The sequence below is a fragment of the Podarcis cretensis genome (genome assembly GCF_951804945.1).
Source record: "Podarcis cretensis genome assembly, chromosome: 6".
NCBI lineage: Eukaryota > Metazoa > Chordata > Lepidosauria > Squamata > Lacertidae > Podarcis > Podarcis cretensis.
Window position 1 is genome coordinate 43263189 of NC_137175.1, and position 25221 is coordinate 43288409.

Genomic DNA, 25221 nt, shown 5'->3' on the forward strand with positions numbered 1-25221 from the left:
ACATAAGGCTTCTCCTACTCCATGCGTGGGGCACTTGGGGCCCTCTCTGTCTTGGGGCCCTTGAGACATATCCCTTGCTGGCCATGCTTCAAGCTTTCCTTGGGGGTTATAGGGTAGGGAGCATGCAACTGGTCTTTTTCTGGACACAATTCAAAGTGCTGGTTATGATCTATAAAGCCCTGCATGACTGAGGTCCAAGCTGTCTGAAAGACCATATTCTGTCATACAATCTGCCCAGGTTCTGAGGGAAGGAGACACTTTGCTCAGTCCTGCCACCCTCACAGCTATGCTTGGTAGAGATGCAGGAGAGGGCCTTCTCAGTGGCTGCTCCCAGACTTTGGATCTCCTTCCCTAGAGAAGTTAGACAGGCTCCCTCCTTGTTATCCCTTCTTATTCCAACAGACTTTTGGGAACAGACTGCTTTTAAAGGAAGGTCTGGCGCCATGCTGGTTTTAGTGTAGTCATCTGTATGTTTTTAATAGTTCTTTTAAATTTGTATATAGTTTTAATTCTATTAATGTTTAATCGTTTGTAATTATTTTCTTTTCTCTGTTTTTAGCTGTTCCTATTTTATCTGTAAGCTGCCTTGAGTCCCTGATAAGGAAAAATGTGGGTTATTAATTACTATTCATATTAATATTGTTAATTTCCCCCTGATTGGATTGTGTCCTTGAATTCTGATAATGCTTCTTGCTTTCGAAAGAACCTCTTCACATAGCATATAGTTAAATTATGGAACTTGCTCCCACATAGAGGCAGCAACGTACATGGCTTTAAAAGAGGATTAGACAAATTCGTGGAGGAGAGAACCATCAAAGACTACTAGCCAAGATGGCTGTAATATGCCTGTACAGTTGGAGGCAGCAGTGCTCCTGAATTCTGGTTGCTGGAAACCACAGGAAAGGAGAGGGCTCTTGTGCCTGAATCCTTTTTGTGGGTTTTCTCCAGGCATGCGGTTGGCCACTGTGAGAACAGGGTGCTGGAGTACATGTGTTCGTGGCCTGATCCATCAGGCTCTTCTTGCAGTATGTTGTAGTGGTTAAGAGCAGTAGACTCGTAATCTGGTGAACCGGGTTCGTGTCTCCGCTCCTCCACATGCAGCTGCTGGGTGACCTTGGGCTAGTCACACTTCTCAGCCCCACTCACCTCAGAGAGTGTGTGTTGTGGGGGAGGAAGGGAAAGGAGATTGTTAGCTGCTTTGAGACTCCTTAGGGTAGTGATAAAGCAGGATATCAAATCCAAACTCTTCTTCTTATGCTTGCCTGGAAGGAGCATTTTTGAAACTGATTCTCTTTAGCAGGGGTGAAACTAGGCTTTATTTCACCCAGGTCAAAGACAAAGTTTGGCACACACACACCCCATGTGCATTTGCATGCATGCCCACACACAGGCTGGGAGCCTCAATGGCACCCCTCTGGAGGCTTCACCCGGGGCAAAAACCCTGGCTCCACCCCCCACCCTCGTAGGTACGGCTCTGTCTTCAGCACTTTTCGAACAGATTTCCCCCCACCCCTTTTGCCATTGTCACCTCCTTATTATTCCTACTCAGGAGGAATTTTAAAAACATTCCTGTTCATCCAGCATTTGGTAGTTGAAATAGACTGTTCCTGGAAAACTTGACCTGGCTGGTTGTGAGCAGTGCTTTTTTATTTTTTAGGGGGGAAAGATGTCCGTACTCACCATGAAGTTGTTACAGTAAGTGCCACATTCTTAACATGGGGGGGGGGAGGTGCCAGTACTGCATACCCTTGATAACCCCCAGAAAAAAGCACTGGTTTGTGAGGATCTTGGGACTGTGTTTAATTTTCTTTTTAAGAAAGTCTTAATGTTTTAATTTATATTGTTTTATGGCTTTGTTGCTTGTCAGAATATAAATTTTATTAATAATATTAGGCATAGGAGTTGTAACAACAGTGGCTCCTTGGTGGTTGCTCCCCATTTGCGAAATGCCCTCTCTAGTGAGGTGCTTCTGTCTCCCTCCTTATTGACTTTCAGCAGAAAGACATTCCTGTTTACTCAGGGATTTGATGGGTTATAGGCAAGACTGGCCATGGCAACCTTGAATTTACCAACTGTGAGGGTATGTGATTGCTTTTTGATGTTTTTCAATGTTCTAAACATTTTAAATATGTTCGTTTTATTTTACTTTGCATTGTTTTAACATTCCCACATCTGCCGCCGTGGGCTCCTTTGTGGGCGAAAGGCGACATATGAAAGTAATAAATAAAATCAAGTTCTGGCTCTCCTGCCTTGATCTCCTCCCCCCCCCCCCGGGGTATTTGTGGGCTCCCTCACCCCACGGCACACGCCTGGGCACGATCTCTGGCAACTTCCACCCGAACGCCCAGAGATGGCAGCCTTTGCCTGGAGACAGCTGCTCTCCTGAAGCCTGGGCTCTGGCTGCCAGCAGTCTGCTCTGCCAGGGCGTCCCCACCATCACCACTGCCTCTTGCCACGCAGGCAGGGCCCCTCTCCCGGGTTGTTTACCACAGCGAACCGGCTGGTGCCTCAGGAGTTAAGTGGCAAAGCAGGCAGGAGCTGATTCAGGTGGGTGGCACATTGCAGTGACAAGACTCCAGCTAGAGGGAAGGAGGGAGGGAGTCTAGAGGGAGAGGAGGCGGAGGAGGAGGAGGGAGGTGTACACGGTGGTGGCGGCGGCGGCGGAGAGGAAAGGAGAGAGAGAGATCGCAAAAAAGATGTAAGAGGGGGAAAGGAAAGAGGATCTTTCTCCCCGCCGCTTCCCCAACAACTAGCTGGAAAGGAGAGAGCGAGAGCACGCGCAGGGAACGAGGAAGGAGGGAGCCTCGGAGGCAGAGCCCTCTCCTGCCATCCTCTCCGTCCGGGTGGGGGAGTCTGGGCAAGCTCCCGAGCTTCGTCTGGGCCCCGGAACCGCACCGCCCCCCACTTGCCGCCGCCAGCCTCCTTGTGTCTGCCAACTCCAGGGATCCGTCTGAGCCAGATGTGCGTGCCTCGATGGCAGGGAGCAGCAGCTAAGAGGAGAGGAGAGAGGAGAATCCAAGGGTAAGTTGAGCTCCTTGTCCTTTACCCGTGGCGGGGGCATTGGAGGGGCATGGCAGGTGTGGGGGGGTGCTTCTCAGGGGCCAAGGGGGAGGAAGGTTTGATTTGACGGACACCCTCTCTGGGTGGGTTTCGCCCGCGCGCGCTCTCCTGTTCTGGGAGAGGCAGAAGCGAGGGAGGGGGTTCGCGGGGGGATGAAGCCGCTGCCGTGTTGCTCTCGTGTCTCGGATGGTCTGGTTTTGGGTGCGGGGAGCGGATAAGAAAGTCAAGGCTGGAGGGAGACGCGCTAGGTGGGAAAGAAGAAGGCGCTAACCGACTGCGAACTTTCGATCCGGATTTCGCGCCCGGTGGCGGCGTAGATCCGGAGTCGATCCTCTGGAATCCGAGGCAGCTGTACAGAGCGGGCGTTCTGATCCAGGTGTGTCCGAGTCTCTCTTTCTTTCTCTCTCTCACATGCACACACACACACTTATCGGAGGTGATGGTGAGGAGGCCAAACTCTGGTCTTGGCGAATGCTATCAGATAGCGCAGAAACCCCTCGTCCGACTGGGGAGAGGTTGACTTGGGTGTTCAATCCGGAGTGGCTCCTGTGGAGGGGGTGGTCCCCGTGTGGGGTGCGGGGAGGAGGTTGACACCGGTCGTCTACATGTAGTCACAGGATTCAGCCTCCACTCCCCTGGCGGAGAGGCTGAGACTCGCTTGGCCCCGCGCATTTCACCCGACGAACCTTAGGATCTCAAGAGGTTGCCTGGGCTCTGGCCGTCTAGCCTAGCAGTCTCCATCCTGCGATGGTGCCGTAAACGAAAAGGGCTCTGATTACAAACATCATAATACCCAGGAAGAGCTGATCGAGAGAGTGAAGTGTGCGTGTATGTGTTTGTGAGAGAGAGAGATGGGTGGTGGTGGAACAGGAACTTGGTGCATTAGGAAGCCACATTGGCTTCTGCAGACAAGCCAAAGAACCACCTTCGCTCACCATTGCCAACAGCCCCCTAATGTCTCCTGCAATAACCCGGCGATGGCTGTCTGTCGTCATCCCAGAGAGAGAGAGCCAGGCTAGCCTGCGAGGAAGCGAGCGAGGAAGGCGGTGGGGGTCGTCAGCTCTGCCGAAGAGTTGCTGGCGGAACAAGTGCGGGCGTTGGAGGGGGCTGTGCTTGCTTCTGCTCCTTCCTTCCCTTCCTTGCGTGTGCCTGAGGAGAAATACAGCCCTGCCGAACCGTTTCCCTGTTGTAGTTATGGCATATTCTACCCACACGTGAAGAGACTCTGTTCAGGGGCCCCCCCCGCCCCGCTCCCCTTTTCCCCTGCAATCCTGCTTCTGATCTGCAACCCATCTTGGGAAAGCAGTGTATCCCTGTGGCGAGGCAAAGGGAGTTTTTCCAACGGGAGCTTTCGTCACATGAAATAGATCTGTAAATAATTTGTATTTCTTTCACTTCTGTGTTAGATCATGCAGTTAGTTAGATTTGATCATGGCTCTGAAGCAAACCTTCCCTAGTAATGGAGTAGAAGCTCTCTCTAAGGGGAAGGCGGGGGACATTGGAAAAGGAGGGATATTTTTTACAGTGAGCATCAGGAAGTCTGTGTGTGCATAGTTCCCCTCATAGCAATCAGATCACTTGCCCACTTCCTTCCTTCCTTCCTTCCTTCCTTCCTTCCTTCCTTCCTTTCTTTCTTTCTTTCTTTCTTTCTTTCTTTCCAGATGCATGGACCTGTATCTTTCATTCTCTTATCCTTTGCCTAAGGCTGTGTGCACACTATACTTTTAAAGTGCATTCAGCGCACATCCCCTCAAAGACTCCTGGGCTCTGTAGTTTGTTAAGGGTTGCTGGGGATCGCAACTCTGCGAGGGGTGATTTTTTGAGGGGGAGAATGTGTTCTAAAGGTGTACGCACAGCTAACTCTCTCTACAAAATCTCAGTGTCAAAAGGCGTGTGTTGCAGGGCTACCGAAGGGCCCTCCCCCTTGCCTTCAATGCAAGACTCCTGGCACAATGATGCTCTTCTGTCGAAAGGGAGTGTGTTTCTCCTCAGCACTAGCAGATCCTTTACAAGCTGTTGCTGAAAAGGTGAAGGAATTGGACCTGTGTTAGCTTTCCTTATTAGTACCTCTAATGTGTGCGCATGCTGTGGAGGGGGATTTGCACACAGAAAGGACGCCCAAATGACTTTCCCTTCATTTTGTATTTCCTGTGTAACACTGGCAGGTGGAACTTACATAGCTCCACTAGGGTGAGATGTATGACCACACATCTCACCTGGGGGGGGGGGGAGAAGTGCATAAAGCAGGAGCGCAAGTCAGTCACACTTCCTTTCCTCCCCCGCTTCTGTTAAATGCCCAAAGTTGCTCTTGGGTCTTGATCTGTATGGGTGCTCTGCATGCTCAGCCCTCTCCTCACTAGGCTCTCAGAGTCTCGGATGTACTCTTGGAAGGAAACCATAATCAGATGGCTTGGGTGGCCACTGCTTATTGCCAGCCAGAGGGAGATTCAGCTCCAAAAGGTTGCCCTTCACTCTTCTACTAGGAGGTACCTGTGGCTTGCTGTCAGAATATTTGGATATCTTGAAAAAGAAGGGTCTTGGTCCCAGGAGGTGGGCAAGTAGATATCTTAGGGACTCAAAGTAAGGCAAGTGAGGAAACGGACCTGGAGGTATGCTGAATTTTCTGTGATGATCCTATTTCCCTTATTTAAGCAACAGTCGAGCTGCTGTTTGCCCTTGAGATCAAGGGACTTCTGTGCTCCGCTGAGCATCCGGCAAGAAGGCAGGCACGTAGAAGCGCTTTGCTAAGTAAGCAGGGCTAATGCTGCAGTTTGTCCTTCCTTCATCAAGTGGAACAAATTCCATTCTAATTCCATTCCACCCTGTAGGAGGAAACTCCAGAGTGACTTCCCTCCCTGAATATGAATACTGGGAACCCAGTGCAGAGAACACACCTAGCTGTGGCCTCAGGAGTTTCCACTGGCAAAATGGCCCAGTGATTGGAAAACAGCCTTTTCCCATAGAACTCCTGCCAGGAGTTCTCTCTGCACATCTCCCCTGTTTGTGGGTCAAGAGGTCTTCTCACCACCAAATGAACCTCTTGCCTCCATTCTCCAGCCTCATGATAATATACTGCAGTGTTCCTTGACCTGGTGTCGCTGTTCACCTTGGGGAAAACCACCCTCTTTTAGCTGACCTAGTTCCGCGCTACTCCATAGCCTTACATCTTAAATAGTGACACTTACACTAGTTCAGCATCAGTGTTAAAAGCAAGTGAAAAACTGTCATTGCTTTGCATTGATACAAAATGACTCCACATGAAGTTTCTGTGCTGACAAAATTTATGGAGCAGGAAAAGCCAGGTAGCAGCAGGGCAGCTAGGTTTCTCAGATCTCTCTACCTTTATATGTGTTGCCTACATATATTATGCATACTACACCCGTCCAAATTCTGGTAAATGTTGGCATGCATGTGCAATTGTTAATAGAGAGAGAATGGGAAATGTTAAGTTTCTCCAAATTTTGGCAATAACATATATGCTGGATTTAAAGCAACCTGGGAAGAAAATTGAAAGATTTCATTACATTTTGGTAGTGCAACGTTCCAAGAGAATATTAGAGACAACATGAACCACTGTTGTTTGCCATTGTGCGAGTTATTGAGTTTCACTGTATTTAGCTTCAAGCAAAAACAAAACTGAATTGTTGTGTTGTTGGGCCCAAGGACTCAAGGAAGCAATGAAGCTGTCATGACATCTTCTGTTGGACCAGTTTTGAAATTCTGAAAGACTGACTAGCTCTGGGCAATGTAATTTACTAAAGCTGTTCCACCAGCTTCTAATATCTAGTATTTGTATAACACACCTCTGAGTGTCCAAGCACCTCACATACATTTCCTCCAGCAATTTTTGCAACAACCCTAAGTGGCAGATCAGAATTGTTACCATGAGTTCAATGAAACATGAGAATGGCATCTATGTGTGTACATTTTGGCAGCGAATGTGGCACCGACTTACCAGAACCTAGATGCTGGGGGATATCCTAGTGGGTTCTAGAACTTTCTTCTATGCCTGCACATACTCAAAGGCCTCACTGCAATGTACACATCAACAATGTACACATCAACAATGTCATTATCACATGGCCTTTATTACATGCTAGGGGGATTAGTGAATGAGGCCACTGCAGCCTGGGTTATGAATCTGCATATATTCTTTGAAATCAGTGCAGTCCAACCTAGCAGGTTTTGCACATATGATAGAAAGACTGTGAGGCTGTTCTAGAATTCAAGAAATTTTGGAATCCAGCCTGGAAGTTTGTTGCAAAACAGATTTTAAAATCTGCCTCCTCCAAAACCAAGTACCAAGTATACTATTCATCTCCACCTGCTAGTCTACAGACCTCCAAATATCCAGAGCAAAGGTTCATTCTTAGCTTCATGAATTTCTTCACATATGTTTTAGGTTACTTGGTTGGATTTGTTGTTTGTTTGTTTTGGTGTCACCATGTTGGATTTTGTGAATGAGAAGGGTGATGGATTTTATTGGTTGGAGTTTCTTTTAGTGGGAGTAGTCATAGAGTACAAGCTTAAGGCTAATGCCTAAGTATTCACTCCTGTCCAAAGTAGAGTTATATGCTGCTTGAAAGATTCTCTTCAGCTGAGGCTGGCTCAATAAAAGGTGACACCTTTCCGTCCTACATAATCTTACATAGAACTTCCGCCTGAGCCTGGTGAAAAGGTTTTCCGCTGAATTCATTCATGTGATAAAAGGCTTTTTTGAAGAAAAAAGAAAAAGAAAAGAAATAAATATCTTCTCTCTTTGTTCTTCTTATCTCATCCTATAGCAGCACAGTTATATTACAGAAACAAGAGGAGTGCTGAGTCCATTCAGGGATGTGAGCTGTGATACATCATAATGTCTTATGAACTGGAGTAACTCAGATCCTGATGTGAGAAAAGGGGATTGTTGATGCAAGTATTATTCACTTCTGTAGCTGCATTTGCATAAGAGCTGCACACATTTAGATGTGATTAATGCATTGCAGAAGGTTGGAGTAGATTTAACTTTGGGGTCCTTTCCAACTCTACAGTTCTGTGATTCTATGACATATGATAACTGTGTATACTGATAGTGTATACCTGCTCAGCCCACTGGCCTAGCCCCCAATATGTTTCACCATAACCATCAAGAGACATAATGTTCATACACAAAAAGTGGAGTCCCCTACCTCACATACAGAATTTATGCGAACAAAGTTTGTTACACACACAAGCTATGCTGAATGTGCAAGGTCCCCCATTCTTCTTCCTGTATGCTCAGTGTACATAATTGTAATGTGTGCACAGGACTTTTAGTCAGGGCTGGCCCTACCATTAGTCAGAGTGGCATGATGACTTCAGGTGGCAGATGCTGAGGGATAGGAAATGGGAGCAAGGTATTGGTGGACAAGACAGTTTATGCCACATGGCATTTCCTGAACCTTCTAAGCTGCCCTGTTGCCCTCATGAACATTGGAGGAGTTTGTCCTGTTGCCAGTGTTGAAGGACGGTTCACCCACTAGCTCCAGCAGCTTTTGCACATGGTGCCATTTTGTGTCTTGCCTTGGGTAGCAAAATGTCTTGGGTGGCCCAGTTTTGGCTTTAGTGTGATTTATGTTATATAATGAAATCTTTGTTTCTCTTAATCAAAACAAGACCATAGATGGTGATAAGGGTAACAGGTATCTAACCCCTGCCTTTTACAGCTATGCCTATGATATCAGAAAATATGCCAATTAGTTTCCTTAGGATCACCTTAACTAAACTGTTTCTTCCTGGGAAGTGTCTTCTCAAAATATTTTTTCCCATAAGTGTTTTTTCTTCTGCTATGGTCTGTTCTCAGATGTATCAATACAACAAGGTCTGTCTTATGTTCTACTCTTATTTCTGTTCTCACATCAAAGGCTTCTTGGGATAAACTGTTCCTTCCTGCTCTTTGATGTGTTTATTTCCAAAGACTGTTTCATGCAGAGCAACTGGTTATGTTATGACATTTATTTTTATACACATCTGCATGTCTGTGCCAACCATCTTGAATGGTTAGACAAGATTCTTCATAAAAGATAGATCTGAAGACACCAGAGAGGCATCTTCAGCGAGTTTGGTATTAAATGAATGAAGAGCTATATGGGGTTTTCAATTATTGCTTCCGGATTGATTGTCATTCTGTTAACATTATAATGCCAGACTACAATTTATTACAACCGGACTTTGCTTTCCAGTGGCTCAAATATCTTCTCTGCTAGAAAATAATTCTCAAAGTATTGTACCTATGCAAGCACATGTCCTATTACAACAGCTTATGCCACACGTTAGGTCACAGCCACACTTTAACAATCATGGAGAGTCCCAAGGACTGTTGTTTGTTAGGGCTGCTGGGAATTGTAGCTCTGTGAGGTCAACATTTTTCACAAACTCCAGCTCCCAGGATTCTTTGGGGAAAGTTATTCTCCTGTACTTAAATAAATACTTTCCTGGTTTAAGTCATTCATTTGCACTGGTGTGATCCTCTAAGAAATTACTCACTCTTTGTTCATCTTCAACCCATTATGGCATAAGCAATTGAAACAAGGGGTAGAGTCTCTCAGAAGCAGGGCCAAGAGGGTTTGGCCAGCCATGAATTAGTATCCAGTAACTCAAGCTTAGAACTCTCCTATTTATTAACCACCCCTGGTTGATTTTTCAAGCTTTCAATAATCTGAGGCCACGAATAAATAACCTGTTTCAGGGTAGCCACAAGTTTTATAAAATGTGTTTTCTGTGCTGTTAGTAAATCTAGAAATCACTAACCTCCTTCTTTATACAGATTGCCATTCAGGTCGATGAAAGTAAAAAGTGAACTAATTGCTACACAAAGACTCCAGATCTATGATAGTGTCTCATCAAGTCAAAAGCTTCAAATGTGGTTTGGAAAGTCAGCTGCAACCTGAACTGTTTTCATATGCCATGGGATCATATTATCCATCACACACAACCAGAGATACATGTCAGTTCAAGGTGACAAAATAAATGTAGTTGACTGATGAGGCAGACATGGTCCAATAATAGATGGAGAAATAATCTGGGAGTCCTCTGAAGGCTCATCCAGACTTCTGCTTGTCCTGCTTCCTTCTCCCAGGGAAACCAATCTTTACCACTGAATCAGAGCAAACATCAATTGGGTTTGATGTTTAAAGAGCAGGTTTTCCCAGGGAAGGTGGTGGGGAAAATAGACAAGTGCTTGGACCTGTGTTTTCTGGGCATGGCAGGGGTGAAACTAGGCTTTATTTCACCTGGGTCAAAGACCCAGTTTGGCACACCTCCCATGCACATTTGCACGTGCGCACGCACAGGGGGGGAGGGAGAGGGAGAGGTTGGGAGCCTCAATAGCACCCCTCTGGAGGCTTCACCCAGGGCAAAAAAACAAAACCCCTGGCTAAACAACACCACCCCCACCCCTAGTAGCTATGGCTCTGGGCACGGGACAAGCAGAATTGTGAATGAGCCCTAAATTGCAAAGTACCTCCAACTTCGGCAGCAGCAGAATCATGCTGTGATATCCTGTGATATCCAGAGGCTTCTTCTGTTCTCGTGAGATAAAAGGTCTGCTGCAGGTCCGGCACCTGAATTATCTGCATAGGAAGTAGAAGAGGAATTATGAGAACAAGGGGATATGGCTGGGAGTCATGAAATGAGCATAGGAAAGGGGATAAAGTTCAGTAAGTATTCTGGAAGAGCAGCTTGACAGTCAGATCTGTTAGCCCTATAATAACCTCCTTCTGCTTCCTGCATTTAAAACTAGGTTGGACACAACTGATTCTTAGCTGGAGGGTGTAGACCTCAGCCAGGATAACTTGGTTGCTTGCTGAAACATTGAATTTAGAGGAATCGCCATCAAATTACACTATGCAGTCCTGTCCAAACTTGGGATTTTGTCTAAGGCATTTTACAGGGCAGTCCTAGATTGATGTGTATAGGATTTCACCATCATTTTTTTTTTATAAAGTGTGGTGTTTTCTGTTTCTTTTTTTTAAAAAAACAGCATTTTTATTTTTGAGAACATAATTTGCTTGCTGAAACATGCTTCATACAATATGATGTTGGAGAATTTCAGTTCTAAAAACATTGTGGTAGTGATTGTAGAGAAAACCTGAAAGTATTCTGGAGGAATGAATATAGGAATTCCAACCCTGCCCCCTCCAATCAAATGTGACTTTCTGATAGAATTTTTTTCCTGTAGGAATTACTGATCACCTGTAGCTGTCACCAGGAATAGCAGTGATTTTATGAGGTAATCCTAGAATCTTCAAAACTAATGAGAAACTTGGCACAATCTGGAGAATTAGAATGTTTTGCACATTTATTTATCTTAATGGGTTTGGGCCCAGTCTCGTACGTTGTAAAATGCCACCATTTGTAACTAATTGTCACCAGACGTATTTGATTTGGTTGTATAATTGATTCTACCAGTGGTAATGCTACTATAGAAAGATACAGAAGTTATAACACTTCATTATACAATCTTTACTGATTCTATATATTATTCAGTTTTCCAGGCAATAAGAGTTGTTCTGCAACCAACCTCATAGAAGCAGAAGGTATTTCATAACTAAAAACTTGCTATCATTTGTGGAGCTCAGGGAACAGTTGGCATAGCAGGTAGCAACTGATGCTATTTTGTCTGCGCAGATACAATGATTTTTGTAATCACATATAAGTTGTTGGAACAAACATCCAGCCACATTAACAGGCATCCGTTTTTGATAAGTCTCTCACTGAATTGTTAACTTGGGAAATAATATTGCAAGAGAAATTGTGAAGGCCAACAATTTGAGGTCAAAAAGAGCTGGAAGGGTGGAAAAGTTCCTGAACAACATGGCTACTGGCCAAGAATTTAACTGGATTTTACTTTACACAAGAGGCATACCTGTCTACTGGAAGTTTGAAATGACTGAGAGATGATGGATTGCTCCATAATTTCCTTGGGGCACAAAGCTGGCAAAAGTCAGTTACTGCTTTGGTAAACACTTAGATTGTTTGAGCAGATATCCTCCTATCTGAAAGGATGTTATCCTACATCTCCACGTCTCTGCTTCTTGGTCTGTCTAGCTAGTGATGCTATACTTTTTTAGTCTTACCACTGAAAGCTAATCAAGGGTCGACAATATGCCTATCAGGAAGAAATTTTAAACAACACAAAATTTGCCCCAATATCCGGTTGTTTATGGTAAAGGTAGCTCACTTCTATTAACAGCAAATTGAAAAAAATCTCTCTTAAATGCTACGACTGTGTTGTGAAAAATCTGGAAATTGCAGAAATAATTAAATTGAGAAACATCTTTAAGAGATTGGCAACTAGACGCACTTTTTCCCTTCTAAAAAGCAAGGGGAAATTGTGTGTGCATCTTATGGAGCGAATGCAGGCTGCGCAGCTAAGCCCAAAGCCAGAACAGGGAGACAGAGCGCTGCACAGCGCTCCGTCTCAAAGTTCTAGTTTGGGGATGGCTGCGCAAAGCCTCTGCAGGGCAGTGGGGTGAAGGCACCCTGCTGCCCTGCGGAGGCTTCAAAGGCTGTCCCTGAAGCCAGAAAAGCAAGAGGCTATCCCAGACGCCAGATCCCTCTTGCTGTTCTGGGTTCTGGGGTTCAGAATTTTTTTCTTCTTATTTCCTCCCCCCCCAAACTAGGTGCATCCTATAGAGCGAAAAATAAGTTATTTTGGATAAAAGGTTGTTATTTGTCCATAGATAAAATTCTGACAATCAGTTCCTTTGTATAGTTTTCTTTATTGAAAATATGATTAGCATTTCTGTATTTTTTATATATATTTTTAATACACACAGTCTTGTGCCAAGTCTGTGATGTTTTAAAGTACCCTAAATTAGTCCCTTCACATCAGAAGCAAGCCTCTTGTCTTCATTATCAAAGACCATAGACTAGGGATGGACAAATCTGCCAATTTCTCAATTTTTTAAATTTCAGTTCTTCACATTGCCATGTCATTTTTGTGGAATTCCCACAAAAATAAGGCCCTCGTGAAAATTCATTAGCATTTTAGTGTGAATTTCTTGTAAAATATACAAATTTGGCATTATTTCACATTATTTCAATACACATTATTTCAAAGTGTATTTCCCTAATATAGTGTATTTTGTATGTCATGTGTATGAGTTTTAGGCACATTTTCTCTAGTATATGTGTTTTTTGTACACATCACTTGGCCAGAGAACTGCTTTGCAACATTTGAAGGAGTGCAGATTTCAAAGGATGATTATATTTCAGTCTGCATATTGTTTCAAAAAGTGTGCATTAGTAAATTCATCTTTAATTACAATTAGTAAATTCATCTTTAATTTCTTCCCTAATCCCATCATACATCCTGGACTGGCTTTTGAGCTATATGAATGGATACTTAAAAACAACTGATACTTCTGTGATGCTCAGGAAATCCTGTCGTTCAATTGCACTTTACTGTGTGTCTGTATACCAGATCCTCAGCTGGTGTAAATCCGTTTGTCTCCAGCCAATCTTCTTGGTATTGCTGGTTTAGATCACATGAGGATTTGGCCTATAGATACCTGGGGCCTTCCTACTGGGGCTTACTAATTAATTCCCTACATGTAGGCGCTTGCTGCAGCCAATTGCTTTTGCAATCTAGTCCTTGCGCCTGGGAGCACAATGGAGATCTGTGTCTCGCTTGGACTCTCTTTGCAATGAGGTGTGAGCCACTGGCGCGCTGATTGATGATATCTTTTTCTGACTCTTTCTATGAGCAAGATGTGCCAGCCACTTTCTCTTATTCTGTTGTGTGGCCTCCTGCAAATGAAATTATTGTTTCCTGGGAAATATATTCCCTTTCTCTTTTTTCCTGGAAATTATCAGTCCCCCACCACCTGAAAAGAAAAACACCCAAAAGATTTCTTCTTCTATCACAACACCAAGTTTTTGCATCAAAAACCTGGAGACAAAAACAAAATTGCACCATGCTTTTTGAAATCAAGGCTGGTGCTACAGTTTAAGGAAGTGACACAAACCACCCAGTCCTACTGTGTAAACCTCATTTTGTCGTACAGGAGCAGTATCTGGTGAGATGGGGTGTGCTATCTTTCTGGGTGATATTCTTTTAAATGAGTTCTGTTGCAGCTCTGGGATAGCTCAGTCAGTAGAGCATGAGACTCTTAATCTCAGGCTCCTGGGTTTGAGCCTCACCTTGGGCAAAAAAATCCTGTATTGCAGGTTGTTGGACTAGATGTCCTGAATGGCACCTCCCAATTATGATTCTATGATCTATGAACTATTAGGGAGACAAATGTCTGTTTATTTCCTTAGGCACTGGAGTTCACTGTGTCATGAATCATTAAGAACACAAAAGAGGCCTGCTAGATCAGATAAAAAATCTGATCCAGTCCAATATCTTATTCTCACAATGGCTAACCAGAAGCCTATTGAAAGCCCACAAGCAGGGTATGAGTACAGCAGCATTCTCCCCACTTGTGATACCCAGCAACTGGTATGTACATGAATCATCTCATTACATTTATTCCTTACCTTTCTTCCATCACAGAACTCAGGGCAGTATACATGGTATCCCTACATGGTCTTCCATGCAAGCAATGGCCAGACTCAGACCTCATAAGTTTCAGGGAGGTGGCTGCGCCATGTATCTTCAATCTACTATCTGGAAAGAAGTGTGTGCTCCAGCAGTTGTTCTGTGCATCCTTCTCTGTCTCTCTTCCCTGTTGTAGGTAAAAATGGGATCAGGCTATCTATAGCAGACCAGAAGACAAGAGCAGATAAACTAATCATTGGGGCCAAGAGGCAAGTGACATGGTCCTTAAATAATACAGTATCTCACTGCCCCAAAATTACTATGGTCTGAAAAAGAGACATTAGGTGACAATGGTGTCCCCGAGGACCCAGAACAGCAACTGGTGGACAGAATCATAGGCAGTATCTGCTGTTGGGGAGGGAAAGGAGTTGTCTGGCAATGGGATGCTTTGGTGTGTTATAGAGTCCTTCCACTCTGAACTAAGGTCATTTTGCCCTAGCAGATTGCTTCATCAGTATTTTAATATAAGATTTGTATGCTTCCTTTCTGCCAAATGGCATTTAAGGAGGCTCAACAAAACAACAAATTTCCTATGAATGGATCAGCCATACCCTTTAGTGAACCATCAGTCAAAGCAGTTTGGACCTGAAGTGGGGATGGACAAACCAGCCTCTTTCCATTCCATGTCAGGTTCACAGGCACTCAGTCTTAGGTCAGTTCCTGCTGGTTTTGCATATTTTTAAAAGAAAAATGTATGGCAGTTATAATTTAAACTGTTTGTTTTTTGAACACATGGTATATATGCTTTGTAGGTATTCTTTCCCCCAAATATGCATTTTGGTATGCTTTCCAATGTATTTCCCTCTAAAATACATATTTCTCCCATAAAATACACATTACTGTATCCATATTTTTTTTAACTAAAGTTGCATTTAGAGGAGTGCATAATCTAGTTAATAGCTGTGTTCCAATCCACACATAAGTCTGGGACCAATAAATTAGTTCAGTTCACTTCAAAATGTGGACCAAATGAATTTCTCCTCCATTCCAGCGAATGGCTAGCTTGAAGTCAATTGTTGTGCCCACAGCTCCTATAATGCAATCCAACCCTACCCTGCTGTTCAGGTAGCAGTCAGTCACACAGCAACATTTAACCTATGTCATTTAATTCCCTGTTATTTTTATATTTACATGACTTGAAAGCCTTATCAGCATAACTCAATCACTGCTTGAAAGAGCAACCATACATTCTACAAGAAACTCTGCTGTGACCTTCAATAGTTGCACCAGTCCTGCTGGCGACATCCCCACCTCACTTGCCCACCTCCCCTTTCCTGTGCTGAAGGCCAATTGGAACTTAGCTTGTGCCTCCCAAGCCTCTTGTATTTCCTCCCCATAAGCCATGGGAAATGAGAAGTAGGTGAAGGAGAGCTGTTTAAGAGCCTGAAGCAGTTCCAGGGCATCAATCAGTTTATAGGCAGTGAAATATACGTGCAGGTCTGGAGGTTGTTGATGGAGTAGAGTATTTTGCGATAAATATATTTATTGCAGGTTGTGTAAAAGGCTGTTCCAATGAGTGGTTTTTAGTAAGGCAATAAATGGTCAAGAAAATTGCTCCAATTGCATCTCAGCACATCTTAGGCACTGAAGCTAAATGGGGGTCTGTTCAAGCCCCTTTGCTTTGTCAGAGGGGAAAGGCAGTGGGCAAGAGGGAGCAAAGTCCTGTGACTTCTGTTCATGCAAGGTGGAACGCTTGCTATTTGGGGGGAGTAGAGTGGCGGAATCCTTTGGCTTGAGATACACTGCTTGTGCATATATGATGAGATTGCTCCTTCCGTTAAGAAGCAGGATTGCACTGAACGGGTCATGATAGCTGGGAGAGGCAGAAGGAAACTGCTCAAGGTCATGCACAAAATACAATGAGCAAGTCTCACACTGGGTGACCCAGGCAGAAGGGAGGATCTGCAAAGGAACAGAAGGAGCATGTTGTGTGCAGGAAGTGGATTAGGGGGAGGGTTTTGACCATGAATGCAAAGAAGACAAGCTTGTCCATGGACACCTCAACTACATTTGCACATGCACTTATGGCATGTTCTAGTCACAGAAGTTGACCTTTCTGAATAAGGCGGGGAAGTAACATGTTGGTAGGTGTTGCATTTCTGGTGAGATGCGCTGCTGATGCTGAAGTGGTTCAGAATAAAAAATGGTGATGATGAAAAGGGCTATTTCCCCATGTCCTGGTTGCAGGCTTCTTGTAGGCATCTGATTGGCTGCAGTTGGAAGCAGGATGCTTGGTTAGATGGGCCTGTGGTTTGATCCAGCAGGGCTCTTCATACATTCTTATAAGAGCACAGAACAGAACTGTACAGATCCTTCCTTCTGACAAAAGCTAGAATAACTTTTTTTGTTGTTCCTTCCATTTCATTCCATTTGGTTTTACAGTCTTGATTCACAGGCAACCATTTATATGCAAAGCTGGAGATATTGCTTCAATGTAATAAAATGTTTTCCGGCACATGTATGCCATCTTGAGTGAAGAATATACATCTCCATTTTGCCATGCATATACATGCTCAGAAGCTGCAGCCAGTCTTAGCTTATGGCTGAATGAGCGGAAATTCATTACGGTTAAATATTTTTTAAAGAGATCTTCTAAATAGCAAAATGAATACAATTTGGCTCTGGAGTTCTGTTTTGAGTTTTATGCTCGTAAAACCTCTCATTTAGTTTTAGTAGAAGGAATCTGTGAATTTAAAGAAATGCTCTTTCCCCGAAAGATTTTAAAATTTACTATCATGCCTATCCAGAGGGCAATCCTCACTCACTCCTGGACCATCTTTCCTACCAACGATGTGCTGACTTCTAGACAGGGATAATGGTACCAGAAGCATGAGAGACCCCATATAATTTACTTGTAATGAATTATTCAGGAGTTCTACTTGGTATTAATGCCAGCTTTCCCCTCCAGCACCTTCTGAGTCTAAAATGCTTGGAATATCAACTGACCCCATAGAGACTCTAGTGATTCCTATTAGAATTAATAACCTTTTTCTGCTCCATTATAAAGTCATATTTAGTAGAGAATATCACTGGGTATAATTTTCCCCTCCAAGATTACACTTTATCAAGGACGCCTAGTTATATCAGGCTGGCTTTGTTCTTCCCCTTTCATTTTCATCAAATCTGAGTTGAATCAGTCCTAAAAGTTCAAAGACAAGACAAGAAATTGTTCTGTTCTCCAGAGGATTGCCTGTGCTTCTGTGAAATTCAGTGGTACTTGCTTGATTTTAATACTCTTAATTGCTGATAAATTATTTTTAAAGCCAGAGAACTATTCCTGATTTGCCATCTAATATCCCCATGCCTTCCATTGTTTTGCTCTGAAAACCAGGAAATAGTCATATATTTTTGAAAAGCCTAGATTTTCATCTTTTATTCCACATCCCTTTGTGCTGACCAACATACAGGAGAATATTAAGATGGAAATGCATTCCCAGGTGGTGGTTCATTGTGCCCATTTGTTCCTACTACTTATGAATAAGTAAAATTGAATGCAAAATGCAGCTTTGTAACTAAAAATAGATGTGTTTAAAATTATTTATTAAAGCTAAATACACATTGACCAACCATTGCCAACTGCTTCATGAAGTAGGATCTAATTAAATCACTTCAAAGAGATAGGATCCTTCACATCTAAGACAAGATGGCATTGACTCTTTATGTTAAGTCTATATTATCCAATTGTCTATTTTCATCTGTAATACTTATGGAGAAAGATAAATGAAAGCTCAGCATAAAAAAAGGAAGGAGCTTTTTTCAAACTTCAACTGACCATTTCCCCCTGATGTGTCAACCAGGATAAGTTGGGAAATCATGTCCTGTAACTACTTGGCTTTTTTAACCACGATCTCGCTGGGCAGAAGCTTCTGTAACTGTTGTGGAGAGAGAGCGGAGAAAGGGTTAGTAGCAGGAGTGAAGGCACCTGGGACAGATGCTCTACTGTGCCACTACTGACTTAGCAAATTAGAGCGTAAAAGGAAATTGCTCTCATAAATGTTCCAGTATTCTTGAGAATTCTAGGGAGACTATCCAGATTTGTAGGCTGGAGAATTACTTTATTAGCAAACATCCCATTTTGAATATTGAACTAATGGAAATCAAATTATTAAATTAACAAATATTGAATGACCAATTCTGAGAAGCTCTGAAGGTACATTTTAAAACTGGGTGTGAATCTACTGTGGAAAAAGTATAATGTTCAAATGGCCTTTTTTACTCTCCTTTTCTGCTTCAGAAGGTAAATCTGAAGACTTTCTGTCCATGACCTCTTCTCAAAAAGTTTCAGTAGTAAGGAGGCATGTGTTCTGTGTGTGTTAGTAGGGGATGCCTGCTGAGAATTCACATAAAATGTGGGGGTTGACATAATAATGACTGCAATAGTATAACTGTGTGTACTGTGACCATTGTTGTTTTCTAACCCCAACAGCTGCAATCCAAAACACATTTATTAATTACATTTGGAAATTCCATTAAAATTATTGGGGACATAAAAGGTAAAGGTAAAGGGACCCCTGACCATTAGGTCCAGTTGTGACTGACTCTGGGGTTGTGGCACTCATCTCGCTTTATTGGCCAAGGGAGCTGGCGTACAGTCATGTGGCCAGCATGACTAAGCTGCTTCTGGCGAACCAGAGCAGCGCACGGAAACACCATTTACCTTCCTGCTGGAGCAGTACTTATTTATCTACTTGCACTTTGACGTGCTTTCGAACTGCTAAGTTGGTGGGAGCTGGGACAGAGCAACAGGAGCTCACCCCTTTGCGGGGATTCGACAAAGCAAATACATTTCAAAGTTGCTGCAAACACTGTATTCATAATGAACATTTGCTTGCTTAGCAGCCTCGCTTAAGCAAACCTTTGTGTTAAATCAGGGCTGGCCAAGTTGCTTCATTACATGAGGCAAATGGCAAGATGGTGCTCCAAATTTCACATACAGAAGCTGAAGAGACTAGCAGCCAAATCTAAGTTCAGCACTGGCAAGAGGACAGCGCCCTTCACTGCTCCTGATGTCAGCAGGCTAGATATGGGAAGGCAGGGCAGATTGCAGGGCACACACAACCCATTCCTCCAAGACCTTACAACTGCCCCCTGTCCTCCGCCATCTACCACCTGAAGCAGCCATCTCACTCTGCCTAATGCTGGGGCTGGCCCAGTGCTACTTTTATGCATGGCCACCTAAATTCATCTTCATGCACACAGCGATAATGAACATCTACCATCTCCCCAGTCTGGTGGCAGATTGCCACTAAGAGAAAAATGGCTAGGGAAAAGTGATTTGGGACGGTAGCAATGTCAGTAGGAGAAGGGTTCGTCTCCCCCATCATTTGCCCATGCTGTGACCTAAACATCCTCCTACCATAAGAACATAAAAGGACCTGCTGGATCAGACCAATGGCCCATCTAGTCCAGCATCCTGTTTTCACAGTGGCCATTCAGATCCCTGTGAGAAGCCTGCAAGCTAGCAACAGCATTCCACCCACGTGTGATTCTCAGAAACTGCTTTTCAGAGGTATAATGCCTTATGGCAGAGCAGGCAAAATCCTCATCCTTAATAGCAGAAGTGGGAAACCTTTTTTTTTTCAGTCAGAGGGCCACATTCCCTCTATGTTCCTTTCAATGGGGGCTGGGGGCCAGGGACAAAAAGTGGGTGGAGCTATGATGTCACCCTGTTGTTCAATAGGTTGCATTCAAGCCATGCAACTGCCAGAAGTTTCTGTACACACACATATGCACACACGCCTCCATCTAGATGAGCAAGAGGCATCATTGCAGTTCAATGACACATTCTAGCCAGGTGCAAGGACTTGAGGAGGGCGAGGGGCAGGGCAACGTGGGAGCTTAGCCTGGGAAAGTCCTGAAGGCCAGACAGAGAGGTCTGAGAGCCCCACCCTTCATTTTATCAAGATTCTTACACACGGATCCAAGGAGATATTTGCGAACATTTTAATGTCTGCAGCAGCATGTCAGGCAGTGAGGCTGACATTTAGCTAGCTTCCTTGGTAGAGAAATAGCTGCTGTGTCCCTGGCCCCTTCCAAGGAATTGCAAGCCAGTTCCTGAGTCAGCTCCACAGCGATGCTGCCAGTTTTAATGGACTCTCCCTCTGACACTATCCTAAGCCTGAGCTGCTCCCAATGCCTGTTGTTGCAAACTGTGTCTAGATTACCCAAGAGTGTCATATTCCAGAGCTGAGATCTTCTGCTGCACCTTCTTTTTCATTAAGCTCCTATTTAAATGAGACAAAATGGATTTCTGTGATGCTATCTAGGCATCTTTTTGGCATTACATTTTTTTCGTTGCCTCCTGGTTTCTTTGCAGTGAGTGCACACACACACACGTCCTCCACAGATAAATCCCCCATCACCAGCTTGATTGCATTTGTCCTTTTCTGTTTGGCAAGTGCTGAATTTCCTCCTGTGCCATTTCCCCTTTTAAATGGAAGTTAAATTAACAGGACCTGTTTATGTTTAAAGGCGATAACTTATCATACCCCAAGTCTCCCTCTTTCTCCCTCTCTGATTATGCACCGGCACCAGCAAAACACTACCTCTGCCATGTGAAAAATGGTGCCCATTACTTTGCTGCTGATACAAAGCAGCAGGAGGGCTGAGGATTGTGCTTCCAGGGAGGTCTATGGAAATCAATTATGCTTAAAAAAGAAGAAGTTGAAAATGGAGCAGTAGATTTGGAAAGCAACTGAAAGAGGAACGAATGGCACTGAATAATGATAATAGATTCCCCCCCTCCCCATTTCTGGTAAAAGCTTCTCTCTTCCTTCACCTCCTAGTACTTCAGTATCTTGTTGCATGCTGCTCCTAGCATGGCATAATTTTACCATCAGTCCCAACCACAAATTGAAATACATTTGCAATGTGGAAGGGCCATCGCTCAGTCACAGAGGATCTGCTTTGCATGCAGGAGGTCCCAGGTTCAATCCCTGGCACCTCTGGGTTGGCCCTGGCAAGAACCCTGTCTGAAATTCTGGGGAGCTGCTTCCAGTCAGCGCAGACAATACTGAGCTAGATGAGCCAATGGTCCAGTATAAGGCAGTTTCCTGTGTTCCTCTTTGCAGGTGAGTCCTGGGCTCTCAAACTGTAGGATGGATCCCCTAGAAGGACATGAGATGCTTACAAGTGAGAGGGCGTGATTCTGGGAATCGGTTGCAGCATTAGCTATTGGGACAGTTGTACATGGTGATTTCTCCCTCTTGGAAGCTTGCTCTCTCTTCCTTACTCCAGCCTCCCCTCTCCCAAAATTGAGCTTGGCAGAGCAAAACCTCTGTATACAGCAGATATGGAGGGAGAAGCTCAGTTCCTATGTTTCCGGCAGGGCTGGCCCTACTATTAGGCAGATTAATGCAGTTCCCCCGGGGTGGCAATTTATTGCACGGGAGGCTCCACATATGGGCAGATTGAGACATAACCCTGCCAAGATTCTGAACCCCCCAAAACTTCCCAAGCCATGGTCTAGTCCAGGGATCAGCAAATTTTTTCAGCAGGGGGCCAGTCCACTGTCTCTCAGACCTTGTGGGGGGCCGGATTATATTGGGGGGGGGGATAAACCAATTCCTATGCCCCACAAATAACCCGGAGATGCATTTTAAATAAAAGCACACATTCTACTCATGTATAAACACCAGGCAGGCCCCACAAATAACACAGAGATACATTTTAAAGAAAAGGACACATTCTACTCATGTAAAAACACACTGATTCCCAGGCTATCCGCGGGCTAGATTTAGAAGGCGATTGGGCTGGATCCAGCCCCCGGGCCTTAGTTTGCCTACCCATGGTCTAGTCTTTGCCTATCGCCCACAATAAAATCAGTGCATTTCCAGTGACTGAGAGGTTTCTGTCCATCTGCTTAGCCAGTCATAAAAATCACTAGCAGTAGATTCCTACTCTGCCTCCAAAGAGAGGAAACAGTCAAACAAAAACCCCAAGAATAGAGTGACTGAGGAGGTGGGAGTGTGTGAGTGAGATTTCTGTCTTGTTCTCCCTGCTTTTCTGGCTCTTAGAAGCAATGTTCAGTCGGGAGGAGTTCCATAAAATTGGGCCCACCATACTAAATGCATGGCTCCTGGTGGATACAAGCTGTGCCTCTGAACCACGAAGAACCACTAACAGTGACTTTCTAAAAGACCCCAGTAATTGGGCAGGAATATAAGAGATCAAGAGATCATTCTGGTGTTTTCACCAATGGTCTCTGTGACTAGAGACAGGGCCTTCTATGAGGCAGCACCCAAATTATGGAACATGAAGCCTGGCTCCTCTTACAGGTAATGTGAAACACTTTGTTTATTCTGTTTTGCTGGGCAGATAGCTGTCTTTATCAGGAGGGTTGGGTTTGATCTGTCATACCACTTTCATTGCAATGTATTTTATCTGATATAGAAAAAATATATATTATTTTAATTTTCTATGTTGTAAGCTGCCCTGAGTAATGCATCAGCATTAGAAAAACGGGATCATCAACAGCTGTGAATGAATGAATGGATTTAGAACAGAGTCTTGGGCTCAAAAAGTTCGAGTAACAACAAAGCCCCAATTATTTCAGTGAAAACTCACTTTCCAATAAATATCCTTAGTACTCTAGTAATTTTACCTCCACAAGCACTGCCCAATCAGACTATATATCTTGTAAGGGAGAAAGTTATCAAAAGATAAGCTCTACATCCCTATAATAAAACTTTGTTGGTAGGTCCTTTTAATAAAAGGATTTTCAGGTCATTGTTTAGACTGGCTTACAAATTGAGAGAGTTAAAGATTAAGAAAGTTAGGCTATTTCTAATGTGTTTTTGCCTTGTTGGCCCTCAGGCTTAGATAGCAATCACATTTTGAAGTGTTTCTCCACAAGAATCAGGGCGAGAATCTTACTTATATAAACGATATATGTCAAAGCTGAAACTCTCTCAAGTTGATTATGAGCCTCATGACTTGAGGCTTTAAGAAACGACAACTTGCAGCAGAATTGAATTGTGAGTGAATGATATCAACAGTTTAGCAAGGTGGTAATGATGCAAGAACAGCATCAGGAGTAGCTCGAGAATACTAGCTAGGGGAGGAGGTACATGCAACTCAGTGGAGTTACTGCAGATCTACACCAGCATTGCTGGGATCAGAGTCAGTGACAGTTTCTGCTCCATGTGCATACCCCAGTGCAATTTTATTTCATACAGTATCCATCATGCATGCTACATCCAAAAGAGCCCTTCAACACCATTGACAATCTTTTTTTTTCCTTTTTTTGAGAGAGAGGGAATTCAAGAGACAAACCATGAAGACAAATATTACTGCAGCAATCAATGCCATAGTCAGGAAAGAGAATGCATTTAGTTTCTTGTTAAGATCTCCAGAAGTACTTCAAATTTTGTGCCATGGGTATAAGTACTATCAACTGGAGTGCATAGCATTTACTTCATGATCATAGTATCAATGCAGGAAAGTGCCTTCAGTTCACTTAAAGATAAAGGTAAAGGGACCCCTGACCATTACGTCCAGTCGTGACCGACTCTGGGGTTGTGGCGCTCATCTTGCTTTATTGGCCAAGGGAGTCGGCGTACAGCTTCCGGATCATGTGGCCAGCATGACTAAGCTGCTTCTGGCAAACCAGAGCAGTGCACGGAAACGCCGTTTACCTTCCCGCCAGAGCAGTACCTATTTATCTACTTTCAAACTGCTAGGTTGGCAGGAGCAGGGACAGACCAACAGGAGCTCATCTTGTCACAGGGATTCAAACTGCTGACCTTCCGATCAGCAAGCCCAAGAGGCTCAGTGGTTTAGACCACAGCGCCACCTGTGTCAGTTCACTTAGGGGGTCCCAAACAGAACAGTTTGGAAATGTCAGAACTGCTGAATCAACACTTCTGATACCCTCCAAATCATTTGGAAATGGTGCTAATGACTGGTTACTAGTCAACATGGACCAGCTGTATGGGCATGGAAAGTATAGACTAATAGTGGTAGCACTAAAACTCTGTGCTAATGAATGCCTCTTTGAAGTGTTTTCTGATTAGTTTCTTCTTTGGCATTACAGATGCTGAGGAAGTTGTCTTCCAGAATTAACACTCACAATATGCTATCCAATGTACAGCTTCTGTAACGAACCACCATAGTTATGTTGTTGTTGTTGTTGACGTTGACACTGGGCAATCAAAGTGATAGGCTTGTGTAGGATAGAGTTGTGCCATAGTTTGGACATACAAGGGAAACTATATAAAAATATTCTGTATTGTTTTTGTTTGACCTGGGATATCTTGCTTCATCGGCAGTATATTTTTCTCAATATATAAACCTGTGATTTTATACCACTGACATTTGGTCTCCATCGGCAGAATATAGAACAATAGAAGGTTGTGATGTGTATGTGCAAATGTTCTTTTAAACAGTTAAGCAAACATCAACAACCTGAAATGTGGGGTCTCAGGTGTCACAGATTTGGAGTTTGGGTGATTGGAAGGCTTAACCCCTGAGGGGGTCTCACATAACAGTTTTGTGGTAGGATGAGAGACAGCATGATATAGCATGTTATCCTTTTCCATCACAGTCAAATTATATAACAGTCAATATTCAGAATTTTCCATTTCCATGGGACCAGCAAT

The 25221-nt window shown here is 43.8% G+C and overlaps 1 protein-coding gene and 1 long non-coding RNA gene across 3 annotated transcripts in view; one reads left to right on the plus strand and one right to left on the minus strand.

Moving 5' to 3' along the window:
* Positions 1-2326: 2326 nt before the first annotated feature.
* Positions 2327-25221, plus strand: part of LRRN2 (leucine rich repeat neuronal 2) — a 158029-nt gene continuing 135134 nt past the window's right edge. The window contains exon 1 of one of the 2 annotated variants that reach the window (XM_079982361.1): positions 2327-3021. The gene's annotated coding sequence lies outside the window, so the exon portion shown is untranslated. Of the gene's footprint in view, positions 3022-3089; positions 3437-25221 lie in introns of those variants that run through there. The other variant, XM_079982362.1, reaches the window with a different exon arrangement.
* Positions 3491-7064, minus strand: LOC307219388. Its single transcript, XR_013840391.1, has 4 exons — positions 7016-7064; positions 4969-5079; positions 3996-4209; positions 3491-3802 (listed from the first exon to the last, which is right to left on the minus strand). It is a non-coding gene; the product is annotated as an uncharacterized lncRNA (long non-coding RNA).